Here is a 10,156-nt window from a genome sequence, read left to right on the forward strand (position 1 = left end):
GTGCCCAAATTACAGCCACCGCAAGCGAGCACACCGCAAAATCATAACGCCTGCGCACGTGTAAACAGCACGCTTCTGGAAAGACAGAGAGAGTGTTTGCAGAGTAAACACCACAGAGATTGCAGCCCTCTGGGATGCCGGAAGGCTGCAGCAGTCTGCTGTCACCTTCAGGGCTCACCACGTGCTGAGCTCGAAGCCCCCGTACCTCGCAGGGAGCACGGACACACCCCCGCGACGGCGTTGAGAACCGAATGCTCTTCGGTGCGCTCCTCTCCCTCATTTTAGCTTGAAGCCATTAAAATACCAACCTGCACTAGGGCAGGAAACGCAGGCAGCGGAGCTCGTCTCTAAACCGCACCACGTGGATTGCAGCAGCTGCCCCAGGAAGATGAGCAGGGAAAAAGGGGGGAGCTCGCCACAGCTCAAGCGGACTCAGGACATCCTCCCAGGAGAGGCAGAAGGCACAGAGCTTGAAAACCAGCTTGCCAAAGCACTGAGACAGAAGACTGCCTCCGCCTCAAATTGCTCACTTTTACAAACAGCCCTCCAAGCACCTGAGCAAACCTCTTACACAACTCCACCTGCAGCAGATGGGAGGTCTGATGAAGATGCCAGGACCTGGCAAGGCTGAGACTTGAACTGAATTGAGGCTTGAGTCCACTCCTGGTCAGGAGCTTCTTGAAAGGTGCCTCCTTCTCCCAGCTTTTGACTTGGAAGAAAGCAGGAGGAGATGAGAAAAAAAGGCTGATGCTTCCTCCTCTTAACTAACTCACCTACGCAGGTACTTTTCAAAATAAGTGCAATTAGGGCAAACTGCTTTGGGGTTTAGGAAATTCTGCAGAGTTTTCAATCCCAGAGGAAAGAAGGGCTAGTGAAAACCACTACGTGCTTTTGTTAAAGCCTGAAGAAAGTCAGAATTGGATGGAAGATGTTTTGGCCCAATTCTGGATGAAACACACTCCAGCAAACCTCCTGTCCATGAGAAAGTCTCACACAGCACACAAACATCTGGGCTGTTTTCAAGCTGGCATTCATCAGCAGCTAGCTGTCTAGTGCCTCCAGCTCAGCGACACCCATCGTGCCTAAAACTGTGATCGTTGTTTCTCTGGTATCACAGCCTCCCTCGCTTCTTTTCAGACCACCTAAATACGCTGCTTCTGCTTGGAGCAAAACGTTGGACCACAGTGGCTATGAGGACCATACAAAGCATGACACAAAGACTTTCCTGTCATGCAAGCCAGCCTGCCAAAATAATTGAACACCATGTGGGAAAGTCACCAAAACCAACCAAACAAACAAAATCAACTGCTGCCTCTCACAGAGGCTGCAAGCACCCTTCACTGCGTACTTACAGGGCCTTCGCGCAGCAGCCCAGGGCCGTACGGGGCGTGGGGTCCAACGGTGGCAACAGCCCTAGCAGCGGTAAGAGTCGTGACAAGGAAAACGAGAAGCAGGGGCACGAACTGCAGTGCAAACAGCTCTCATCATAAAGCAGGCCATCCATGCAGGAGCGCTCCTCACAGGCCGAGCCAGGGGCTTCGTCAGCAGGGCAAGGCTCTGCGCCAGGTGAGAGGGGAGTTGGTGTCAGTGCCGAAGGCTGGCACGTCGCCTGGAGGAAACGCGGACTCAGCACCCGTCCCCACAAGCCTAACAGCTCCAGCATCCTCGCTCCTCTCAGCAGAGATGTAAGGCACGCGGGGGAAATTGCAAGTCCGCCACCTTGGTACCTCCTGCAGGCGTGGGCACCTCAGCACCACGCGGGAAGCTGGAGCTACTGGTGCCATCCCTGTTTCCCCCAGCTGCATCGGGACAGCTTTTCAGATCTGATTTACTGTCTAGACACAGCACGCTACCGCGCAGTGCAACTGAAGACAGAGCACCAGACTGAGCAAAACAGACTGGCACAGGCTTTTTTTAAAAAAAACAAGATATTGTACAATCTACAGTAACATCCTCACCCAAAAAATGCTCGATCTGCCCTGCACCTCAGGAGCTGGCTGCTGAAAAAAAATCCAGACTGCAATTAAAACACAGATTCCTTTTAAGTTTCACATCCCTCTGCAATTTTATAATCGTCTCATCCATCAATTTTGAAAGAATATTAATACTGGCATCAGCTGGCTCTCCACCTCTTCTGCTGAGCCAGCTTTTTCAAAGTCCTGTCCGTGCCTTTCAGCATCCAACCAACCACAGATGCTGTGAGGAAGAGGAGAGGGGGAGGCAGAGCTGGAGGGGGAGAGCAAAGCCAGCAAAGCTCATCCAGCACGGGGCCACCCCGCAAAGCAGCGGCTTCTGTCCCCAGGGAGCTAAGAGGGCTTGCGGTGCCTGGAGATTTACCCAGATATAATTACCTCAGAAGCAAATCACACACACAAATTACCCAGAACAAGGCTGTATCAGAGCTTACCTGAAGCCAACACGACCCATCCACACTCAGACCAGATCCCAGACACACAGGCTCACTGCTGCCTTACAGGTCAGTGATGTGCAACCTTCTTCTGATTCACAATACCTTTTTTTTCCCCCCTCTGAAAGCTGGTGGATCTCTCCTTTGTCACAACCCATTTCTTCCCTGTTATCTCTCACAGACTCATTACACAACATCCATGGCTCCCAAGTACCTGCAGACGACGTACAAAAACAAATCTCATGTTCCTTTGTGTATTTTTCTCTTTTTCAAAAGCAGAGTTTGGCTCTGAAACACTTGTTCTTGGATTTGTTCATGCACAGCGGTAACGCAGGGAGAATTGGTTGAAGCAAGTTTTCAGTACCTGGCTTACCAATTCATTGGTAAAGACATACAATCTGTTGAGTCATCCCAAACTTCTTAAGACACCCTGTTCTGTCATTACTTTACCATTCTAAGTTGACATGTCTCATATTTATCATGGCCATGATCAGTATCACAGATTCCCAAGAACACAAGTCTTGGTTTAAAACCATTCCCATCCCATTTGTTTCTCTGCAGGTCAGTCTGGCCTGTTCCAAGACCAGACTGTTGGCAATGTTATTTTCTTTGCCGGTATCATCCACTTTTCCTCATCTGTTTTAATGAACAAAACAAATCTCAAGTTGTGTAAAGAAAGCCAATTGTTACGTTCATTTGAGCATAATCAGAATTTCTGCTTCTTCCTCTGTTACCGCAGTGTGAGGCTTATACCAACCTTCCTTCCCCTCTGATCAAAGCTCTCAGGAGACACTGACTGCAAATTGGCCAAAAGAAGGTAACTCAGGCTGAAAAGCACCTCATTGCTTGCTGGGACCACACACGTCTTCTCGGGAAGTGCCCGAGTTTGCACCAGCTTGTGCCTGAGCTGGAATCCCAACCTCCAGACCCTACTCTCAGAAAACCAACAACAAAAAGAAGTCATTGGCCAGTCAGTCTTCCTCATTTTGCTACGAACTGATGCAATCTAGGTCTCATATCCAGCCCCATAAAACAGCATATTCACCTAGGTTTAACCGCAGAATAAGCTAGGTGGCAGCAGGTGAGACCCCATACATAGAAACACAGAAACAGAGCAGAAGGCAGCACGTGCTTTAGATACAAAGGCGCTTTACAGAGCTGGCCTAAAGCAGCCATTTACCCATTGCCTGAGCTCAGAGGATGACCACAGCAATAGCTCTAGGTGAGAAGGAAGATGAACCCCCCGAATGAGTGAGGAAGCAGCAGAGCTCTGCCCACCCCATCCTCAGATGGGATCTGGGGGTGTCCTGGCTCGGACAGGAGCCCCCTCAGCACGGTGTACATCCCATTCAGGGGACTACGAGCACCCAGAGCCAGCCAGCGCGGGCTGTTAGCTCACGGGTTAGAAATTAATGCTGCAGCCCAAAGGTCTAAGCCCTCGGGATGACCCGTAATCACTGCAGTTTCACGTGACAGGACTGTTTTTTAGTCTCTCTCGCCTTTCTCCAGTTAGAAAACTGCATTAAAACTTGGACGCGTCTTAGCTTTTAATACAAGGACTGCAAACTTGAGCACTGCGAAGCTAAGAGGCACCATGAGGACTGCCTCTACGACATTCTCCCAGCTCCCATGCGCCTCTGCACCGATTTTGCTGTCTCTAATTCCAGGCTCACAAACCACTTGTGTCCTGGAAACCAGCTGCTGTCGTAAAAAGAGATAGGGCTGTGTGATAAAGGAGATGGCACTCTCAGCCCCTGCCTTGTTCAGCGGGGGTCAGAAAGATCAGTGAGTGAGGCAAGGCAGGAAGAAACGGAGACAACCACCTTGCTTGAGGAAGTTGGGCGTACCGCCTGCGGGCAGCACTCACCTCTCTCTCAGCTCCACAGTCTTTGCAAGATGCTCGGTGAGTCACTCAAAGCAGTTTTTCTCCAGGTGACCCCTAACGGGGCAGTTCCCACCCTCTGCAAATCCAGGGCACCTAGGGCTGACCCGCGCGAGTGCCGAGACTTACAGCTCAGGCCAACCGCCCTCGTGCCTCCAGCTGGTGAACTGCTACCTCATGCTAGGTGTTCTGGGGTGAGTGGAAAACAAAATCATCCCTGAGCATCTCTGCGAGGCAGCCAAAAATTGAAGGAGTTTCATTCATTCGAGCTTTATTCGCTCTTTGCCTCCCTTCCTGAGGACGCGCACGGTGCCAGCATCTGAGATGTCGCAAGAGCTTCCCCGCCTGCGAAGCCCCCGGGAAGGAATTAACAGCACAGCTCGGTTCGAGCCCTGGGTGGGGTGTAAAATAGGTGTGGAGCCTCACGCAGAAAGTAAACGGGGGAGAGAAAATTAATTATGCAGTAATTACTGAAAGAGGGGAAAAAATGTGAAAGGGAAAAAATGACGCAACCGTAGAAGTAGAGATTGTATCATAATGCAGATGTGAAGGGGAGCTGGGCAACGTTAGTTCTGGCATTTCCTTGCCTTTGTCCGCTGGATTTTGTAACCTCATTGTTCTCCTACTGTCATAATTTTGTAAGCAATTTAAATGCAACATAATTATGAGCTCATATGTTTATATCTTTTCATCATTAATAACACGTGGAACAACTAGCAGACTGCTCCCAGCGTGATGGATGCCTCCAGCAGATGGCTGTGAATGATTCGTTTTCTCCCACCTCTGTCAGAGGTAAAGAGCAGGGAGGAGAGAGGGAGATTTCATACTTGAACTTCAATTTCACGCACAAACATTTGGGGATTTTGGGGTTGCTTCAGATGAGGAAACCAAGACTGATATCAATCAGTCGCGCTGAAATGAATCGTAACAGATCGGATTTGAAAAGCAGGGGACACAGCATGATGCCCAAGGTCAGAACGAAAGCTCCCAAGGCCTGGATCCCAAATAACCCAGCTGACAGCTCCAAGGCGCCGAACCCCTCCTACCTCCCACACTAAAACTTGTTTAAATGTAATTATTGCTGTTAACTGCAGGTCAGGGAAGGAGCTGATCACCTCCAGGCTGTGTTTGCTGGTGAATGCAGCCAACACACAACTTCTAAGAGCATGTCACAGAAAATGCAACTGCAAGCAAACATTATGGCCGTACGTGCTCATCCTAGAGGATAATTGTTATATTGTTTTTTTTAAGTAAATTACCCTGTGCACCTCAGACTTCAGGCAACTTGCCAGCACGTTTCTCGGAGTCGGACGCGTCTGGCTCACCCTGCTTCATGAGGGAAAGCAGCTGCAATAGCAACAACCTGACTTGTTTTATTTGCGGATGATATTAGCTGGCAAGAGGCAGTGTGTCTGATGGCACACTCACTGTGTAGGCTTGGCGCTTTCAAAAAATAAAACCCTATTTGTCTTTTTATGCTCCTGCTTGTAAACACCCCCCTCCCTTTCTTGCAAGTAGTATTCCTAACAGGCGCTGGCAGCTCCTGTCACAACCTTTGCATGCTGTGGTTCCTCACAAAGCGAGCTGCACTCGCGTCCTTCCCCGCCCTCAGACGCGGAGCTGCCAGGTCCCGCAGGTTCAGCCAGTGCCCGCAGCGCTCTGACCACTCCGGCTCTCTCCAGCTCACACGCTCTGCGTAGGCTCCGCCGCGGAAACGTCTGTCTCGGTGGAAGCATCGCAGTCCTTTGCTTTTGGCAGGCAAGCCACTCTGCTTTAAAACGTAACGGAGAAAGCGCTGCCCCTATCACAGGTGTCTGCTGTGCCTCCTAGCTGGTGGTGCGTAGTGGGGAAGGGCAGGAGGGACCGGCAGCCCCCGCTGCACAGGTCGGTGCCCCACGCCCTCCGTAACGGGGAAGCAGCGACACAGTTTCTCCCTTCGCCTCACCTTGACAGAGGCGTCTCATCTTAGTTGCGCCACGAGCCGTCTGAGAAGGGTGTTTGAGATTCAGCTCAGCCCTCTGAGGTGAGGCTTACAGCATCAGAGCCCGACGCTGGAGGTCTCTGCAGAGCAGACACCACGCTCGACACCCCAGGACATCAGGGACATACTGCCTGAGGACCAGCGGCCACAGAGGGCAGAGAGCACCTGCGATAGCCTCTGCCTCAACAGATGCCCGTCTGCTCCTTCAGTCGGGGTCTGGACAGGACATGCCCAGCACCAAAAACTGCCTGGGGTCAGGGTCAGGCGGCTCCTTCCAGCAGTGCTTTCCCCAGACCCCTGGCACGGGTTGCCCAGGACACCACAGCTACATCCACACGGGACAACGCCGATACACGTCTTCCACCCTCACATCCTCCGCCACGGCTCCCACGCACATTGCTTCACGCCAACCCCAACCCCGGGGGCCACGCACGCTTCATGGCATGGCCCAGCACTGCACGTCCCACCACTGAGCGGCAGAATGGGGAAAGGCTGAAACCCACCTCCTTCTTGTCAAAGGCAGCACTGGTTCAAAGGTTTCCCATCTCCCCAGCCACTAACCTCAGCAACAGCAAGCAGGAAACTAATGATCTTCAAGCCTGCCAGCCCCTGGTGTGATCTGGCTGAAGTTGGCCACATGGAAAGGGCGGGGGACAGACAACACTCATTGCCTGGGGAAACTAAGTTACAAAGAAAAGAAAAACATGGTGGGGGGAAGATGAAAGCTATGATAAGCAGCACTTCCATGTTCGGTTCTGACCCAGGAAACGAAGCTCTGCTCCACCAAGTGTGCGAGCTGCACAGCACACGCTGCAGCTAGACCCTCTAACTTCCCAGGTTTTCTGTCTCTGGGGCAGGAAGGGGCAAATTACAAATTCATTTCCACTTGAAGCTTACCCTGCAGGGGTAATTCCTGCCGCCAGAAGGAAGGGGTGGCCAAGTCATTTGCACCTGAAGGGGGCAAAATGCCTCATCAGGGCTGGAGGACGAGGACCTGAGTTCTCAAGGACCAGTTTGCAGATCCCAGCACAGCAGCAGCAAACCTATTTGTGGAGAAAACAGCACCAGCACAGCAAGGAGGCGGCTCTGGACAGATCCAAAAACAGCTGTGGAATTTCTCCAGAAGCTCTGCGTACTGTAAAGGGGAGGAAAGTCCGGCCCCCAGCCCACCCACCAGATAGAGGCAAAGCCTAAGAACAAGGGAGAATTTAAGGCATGCCAGGATCCCAGGCTTTGGAAATCCATTTCCCACATTCTCCTCACACACACACACAAAGAGCACTCGTGCCCCAAATCCACAACCTTTTACTCAAATTGCACACCATTTCCTCAGCTGAATAACCACACTCAAGCCAGCAGAATTTCTTGCCTGAGTAACTGCTACCTGATGCTTAGGAGGGCTGCAGGACTGACTGACAAATAAATACGGGTGGCAGTGTAAGACCACCCTTATAAAAGGCTGCTGCCCTACGCCAGGCCCCAAAGTCAATGGCTGTATGGGCAAAAATACACATCACTGGGTCTTTGGTAGAGTCACACCAACCGCTCAGCCACGTCACATGCATCCCTACAGACCTGTATCCTCCAGGCACCGTCAACTGATTGCGGTCACGGTCTGAAAAATATTTACTGCCTTAGAAAACTTAATTCTGCTTGAAAAAATGGTTTGAGCATGTAAAAGTATAAGCTTATCTAGCTTTCAGAAGGACCTCAAATCTCCAGTGCGAACTATTCCTCCATAAAACTCCAGCAGAGGAGCGCCACGGCTCCTGCTTTGTAGGTATTGGTCCCAAGCAAGGTCAGCTCCTCGGTACCAAACCCAAATACAATATGGCATTTGTTCTGAGCACCATGCAAGCAAAAAAGATGTACAGTTCACACCCTGGAAAGCTTACAGTAGACAGCCCTGAGCTTAAAACCCCTGCACGCAAGCTTGCTTATGCATGCATATCCCTGAATTTCACCAGGACAACACGTATGACTAGAGTTAAAACCATGCTGAAGCCTCCGCCAGGCTGTGGCTGCTGGAGATCCTGCTCCGATTCATCAAAGGGTCAAAGCGAGAGCCCTGAACCGGAGCCAGAATCAGGTTCAGAAGCAGGCGAGAAACATACCCTGGGATTTTGGCACAGCTGGAGGCCCGGGTGAGTCAGTCAGGGAACGGAGACAAGTGCCCAGAAGCAGCTACCTGCCAGTTCCCTGCACGCTCTGCTAAGCCAGAGCGCATCTTTGGACGAGCGAGCAGCTCATTCTGAGGTAGTGCTTTTACACGTGTAATTTAAAGGCATTATATTAAGGCCAAAAAATATCTATTGTCCTGCTGGCATTTCTAATATGGGTGTGATCTCATCCCCGCCACCGGTTCCAAGGAGACTTCACGACGTGCACAAAACTTCCATCAGGTGTTCCCCACACAACTTCCCCCCGTCTCCCCCAGACAAGCAGCAGAAAACAAACATCTTTTTTCATTTGTCTTTGCGTACCTGGCAGGCTGTCCAAAACGTCCGACAGACGTTACCTGAGATTTTGGCTTTTTAGCCCTATTGCCAACAGAAGCATGGGCACGGAGGGAATTTTCCACAGAACCCCGTGCCGATGATACACCGGTGACACAGAGAGTGACGGTCCCAAACCGTCCCGACCCCATAAGCCTCAGCCACAGTTACTTGTACGTTTCACCTTTCGTGCAATTAACAAGAAGCTCAGATGCAATCAGGCACTGTTACATAGCAGAGAATAGCATTTTCAGCACAGGACGTTTTCTAAATTAGTTATCATCACCCCATGAGTTCTGCCTTGGTTCGGGCTCGGTGGGCGTTTCAGAACGGCCCGTGACCTCAGCCTGGATGCAGACAGGCTAGAAGCAAGACCTCAGTGGACATGAGAAGTTAGAAGGTTGCAGATATTTTCTGACAGCCTCACTCAGCCCCAAAACCTAAGCAGATCCGTATCGAAATAAAACACCTCTGAACGGGAGCATAACACAAATCACAGACCAAACCTGCGAGAAGGAGGAAAGGAGTTGCAGCGAGGAAAAGCGAACAGGGGCATGGCAGTGCTTACAGCCGAACCAGCGGGACCTTATCAAAAGCCCGTTTGCTTTGTTCCCTCTGTTGGCTTTTCTAACACCTCTTCTCCAAACACCCGCCCCCGCCGCCTCCCCGGCCGAGCAGGCACACGGCGGGCAGACAGACCCGCGCCTCGGGAGAGCCTTCTCCCCTGCGGCCGGCGCGTCGGAACAAAGCGCCGGGCTGAGGGGTGCCGGCAGCCCTCGCAAGCCGCAGATCTCGGCTCGACCCCAGCCAGGAGGCAGCGGCGGCAGCAGCGGCAGCGGCGGCAGCAGCAGCATCTCCATCTCCCTCCCGGCTGCTACAAACTCCGAGCCCCGCCGCGCTGCGGGGCTGCCGCCGAGCGGGCTCCGCGCCTCTCCCCTGCTGAAACATTCAGGCGTGATTTCTTTATTTTATTTTCAATAAAATAAAATAAAATAAAAGGCAAGGCAGCTCAGCCCCGCTAGTCTCCGGCGTGAGGGAAAAAAAAAAAAAAAAAAAAAAAAAAAACCCCCCCAGACGGCGATAAAATCCCGGAACGGCCCGCAAGCCACCCGCGGGCGAGGCGCCAGGCTGAGCCCACCCCGTACCTCAGCCCCACCGCGGTGCGTTTTACCTGCCGCCGAGCCGCTGCGGGTGTCTCCGGCGGGAGGCGGCCGCCAGCCCCGTCCTGCCGGCGGCGGGGCCGGTTACGAAACGCCCCGGCCGGCCCCGCGGAGCGGCGGCAGCGGGAGGAGAGGCGGGGGCGACGCGCCCACCCCGCCCAGCCCGGCCCGGCCCGGCCCAGCCCCGGCCGCCGCCGCCTCTCCCCGCGCCCGGCTCGCTCCCACCCCACC

The 10,156-nt window shown here is 52.6% G+C and overlaps 1 protein-coding gene across 2 annotated transcripts in view; it reads right to left on the minus strand.

The window, feature by feature from the left end:
- Window positions 1-10,102, minus strand: part of RNF152 (ring finger protein 152) — a 42,477-nt gene extending 32,375 nt beyond the window's left edge. For both annotated transcript variants that reach the window (XM_035318780.1, XM_035318784.1), the window contains exon 1: window positions 9,937-10,102. The gene's annotated coding sequence lies outside the window, so the exon portion shown is untranslated. The remainder of the gene's footprint in view (window positions 1-9,936) is intronic.
- Window positions 10,103-10,156: the final 54 nt, after the last annotated feature.

Source organism: Oxyura jamaicensis, chromosome 2 (assembly GCF_011077185.1).
Source record: "Oxyura jamaicensis isolate SHBP4307 breed ruddy duck chromosome 2, BPBGC_Ojam_1.0, whole genome shotgun sequence".
Classification (NCBI taxonomy): domain Eukaryota; kingdom Metazoa; phylum Chordata; class Aves; order Anseriformes; family Anatidae; genus Oxyura; species Oxyura jamaicensis.